Genomic DNA, 4,068 nt, shown 5'->3' on the forward strand with positions numbered 1-4,068 from the left:
TATGAATTGAAAATACACCGAAGTAGTGTGGAAAACACAAAGCAAAAAATGAAAGAAAAGTAAAACACTGAAAGAAAACCAATGATAAATACCAAAAAATATGAATTGAAAACACACCGAAATGGAAAACACAAAGCAAAAAATGAAAAAAAGAGTAAAACACTGACAAAACAAGATGAAAAAAGTCAGAAATGAAAAATATTGAAAAATACGAGGACAGAAATCACGGATGGAATTTATCAGATGTAGTAAAAAAAAAATAGAAAGCTTAAATTTAAACAAAACTGAGAAAAAACTGTAAAACAAAGAATTGCGAAAAACATGGGAGAAAAACTGATGAAAAGCATACAAAGAAATGTAATACACTGAAAAGGAGAATGAAGAAACACTGAAAGAAAACCAATGATAAATATCTAAAAATATGAATTGAAAACACAAAGCAAAAAATGAAAAAAAAGTAAAAGACATAAAGAAAACTAATGATAAATACCTAAAAATAAGAATTGAAAACACACCGAAATAGTATGGAAAACACAAAGCAAAAAATTAATAAGAAAGTAAAACACTGAAAGAAAACCAATGATAAATACCTAAAAATATGAATTGAAATCACACCGAAATAGTATGGAGAACACAAAGCAAAAAATGAATAAGAAAGTAAAACACTGAAAGAAAACCAATGAAAAATACCTAAAAATATGAATTGAAAACACACCGAAATGCAAAACACAAAGCAAAAAATGAAAAAAAGAGTAAAACACTGTAAGAAAACCAATGATAAATACCTAAAAATATGAATTGAAATCACACCGGAATGGAAAACACAAAGCAAAAAATGAAGAAAAAAAAGGTGAAAGACTGAAAGAAACCCAATGATAAATACCTAAAAATATGAATTGAAATCACACCGAAATAGTATGGAAAACACAAAGCAAAAAATGAAAGAAAAGTAAAACACTGAAAGAAAACCAATGATAAATACCAAAAAATATGATTTGAAATCACACCGGAATGGAAAACACAAAGTAATAAAATGAAAAAAAAAAGGTGAAAGGCTGAAAGAAAACCAATGATAAATGCCTAAAAATATGAATTGAAATCACACCGAAATAGTATGGAAAACACAAAGCAAAAAATGAAAAAAAAAGTAAAACAATGAAAGAAAACCAATGATAAATACCTAAAAATATGAATTGAAATCACATAGGAATGGAAAACACAAAGCAAAAAATGAAGAAAAAAAAGTGAAAGACTGAAAGAAACCCAATGATAAATACCTGTAAATATGAATCGAAATCACACCGAAATAGTATGGAAAACACAAAGCAAAAAATGAAAAAAAAATTGAAAGACTGAAAGAAAACCAATGATAAATACCAAAAAATATGAATTGAAATCACACCGGAATGGAAAACACAAAGCAAAAAATGAAAAAAAAAGTAAAACACTGAAAGAAAACCAATGATAAATACCTAAAAATACGAATTGAAATCACGCCGAAATAGTATGGAAAACACAAAGCAAAAAATGAAAAAAAAAGTAAAACACTGAAAGAAAACCAATGATAAATACCTAAAAAAAATATGAATTGAAATCACGCCGGAATGGAAAACACAAAGCAAAAAATGAAGAAAAAAAAGTGAAAGACTGAAAGAAACCCAATGATAAATACCTGAAAATATGAATTGAAAATACACCGAAGTAGTGTGGAAAACACAAAGCAAAAAATGAAAGAAAAGTAAAACACTGAAAGAAAACCAATGATAAATACCAAAAAATATGAATTGAAAACACACCGAAATGGAAAACACAAAGCAAAAAATGAAAAAAAGAGTAAAACACTGACAAAACAAGATGAAAAAAGTCAGAAATGAAAAATATTGAAAAATACGAGGACAGAAATCACGGAAGGAATTTATCAGATGTAGTAAAAAAAAAATAGAAAGCTTAAATTTAAACAAAACTGAGAAAAAACTGTAAAACAAAGAATTGCGAAAAACATGGGAGAAAAACTGATGAAAAGCATACAAAGAAATGTAATACACTGAAAAGGAGAATGAAGAAACACTGAAAGAAAACCAATGATAAATATCTAAAAATATGAATTGAAAACACAAAGCAAAAAATGAAAAAAAAGTAAAAGACATAAAGAAAACTAATGATAAATACCTAAAAATAAGAATTGAAAACACACCGAAATAGTATGGAAAACACAAAGCAAAAAATTAATAAGAAAGTAAAACACTGAAAGAAAACCAATGATAAATACCTAAAAATATGAATTGAAATCACACCGAAATAGTATGGAGAACACAAAGCAAAAAATGAATAAGAAAGTAAAACACTGAAAGAAAACCAATGAAAAATACCTAAAAATATGAATTGAAAACACACCGAAATGCAAAACACAAAGCAAAAAATGAAAAAAAAGAGTAAAACACTGTAAGAAAACCAATGATAAATACCTAAAAATATGAATTGAAATCACACCGGAATGGAAAACACAAAGCAAAAAATGAAGAAAAAAAAGGTGAAAGACTGAAAGAAACCCAATGATAAATACCTAAAAATATGAATTGAAATCACACCGAAATAGTATGGAAAACATAAAGCAAAAAATGAAAAAAAAAGTAAAACACTGAAAGAAAACCAATGATAAATACCTAAAAATATGAATTGAAATCACACCGGAATGGAAAACACAAAGTAATAAAATGAAGAAAAAAAGGTGAAAGGCTGAAAGAAAACCAATGATAAATACCTAAAAATACGAATTGAAATCACACCGAAATAGTATGGAAAACACAAAGCAAAAAATGAAAAAAAATTTGAAAGACTGAAAGAAAACCAATGATAAATACCTAAAAATATGAATTGAAATCACACCGGAATGGAAAACATACAGCAAAAAATGAAAAAAAAAATGAAAGACTGAAAGAAAACCAATGATAAATACCTAAAAATATGAATTGAAAATAGACCGAAGTAGTGTGGAAAACACAAAGCAAAAAATGAAAGTAAAGTAAAACACTGAAAGAAAACCAATGATAAATACCAAAAAATATGAATTGAAATCACACCGGAATGGAAAACACAAAGTAATAAAATGGAAAAAAAAAGGTGAAAGGCTGAAAGAAAGCCAATGATAAATGCCTAAAAATATGAATTGAAATCACACCGAAATAGTATGGAAAACACAAAGCAAAAAATGAAAAAAAAAGTAAAACATTGAAAGAAAACCAATGATAAATACCTAAAAATATGAATTGAAATCACATAGGAATGGAAAACACAAAGCAAAAAATGAAAAAAAAATGAAAGACTGAAAGAAAACCAATGATAAATACCTAAAAATATGAATTGAAAATACACCGAAATAATGTGGAAAACACAAAGCAAAAAATGAAAGAAAAGTAAAACACTGAAAGAAAACCTATGATAAATACATTAAAATATGAATTGAAATCACACCGAAATAGTAAGGAAAACACAAAGCAAAAAATGAAAAAAAAATTTAACACTGAAAGAAAACCAATGATCTATACCTTAAAATATGAATTGAAAACACACCGAAATGGTATGGAAAACACAAAGCAAAAATGAAAAAAAAAAGCAAAACACATTATAAAATCAATGGAAAACACTGAAAAAAAATCAATGGTAAACACACCAAAAAAAAAAGAACACACATAAAAAAACTATTAAAAAACACACCGTTAATATCCCAATGGAAATTACACTGATAGAAACTACATTGAAAAAAAAACCTGATGAACAACACTGGAAAAAACCCTGAAAAAAAATGATGAACCTATTAAAAAGAAAACAGATAAACCACACTGAGGAAAAAAAAAAACAAATCGAAACCTCAGACGAAACAAATAAAACACTGAAAAGGTTTCTCTACAGTTTATTTAAAATAAAACACTAAGTTTGCTTAAAAAAATGAGAAAATGATGTATAAAATTGGAAAACCTTAGAAAAAGATGAAAAACAGAATCAAACAAAAGCAAAGGAAACTTTGGAAAAGTAATCTGAGAAACACAATGGAAGAAGCAGGAAAAACAA

The sequence above is a fragment of the Parasteatoda tepidariorum genome, chromosome 9, assembly GCF_982258835.1.
Source record: "Parasteatoda tepidariorum strain Cologne lab strain chromosome 9, Ptep-v5.0, whole genome shotgun sequence".
NCBI lineage: Eukaryota > Metazoa > Arthropoda > Arachnida > Araneae > Theridiidae > Parasteatoda > Parasteatoda tepidariorum.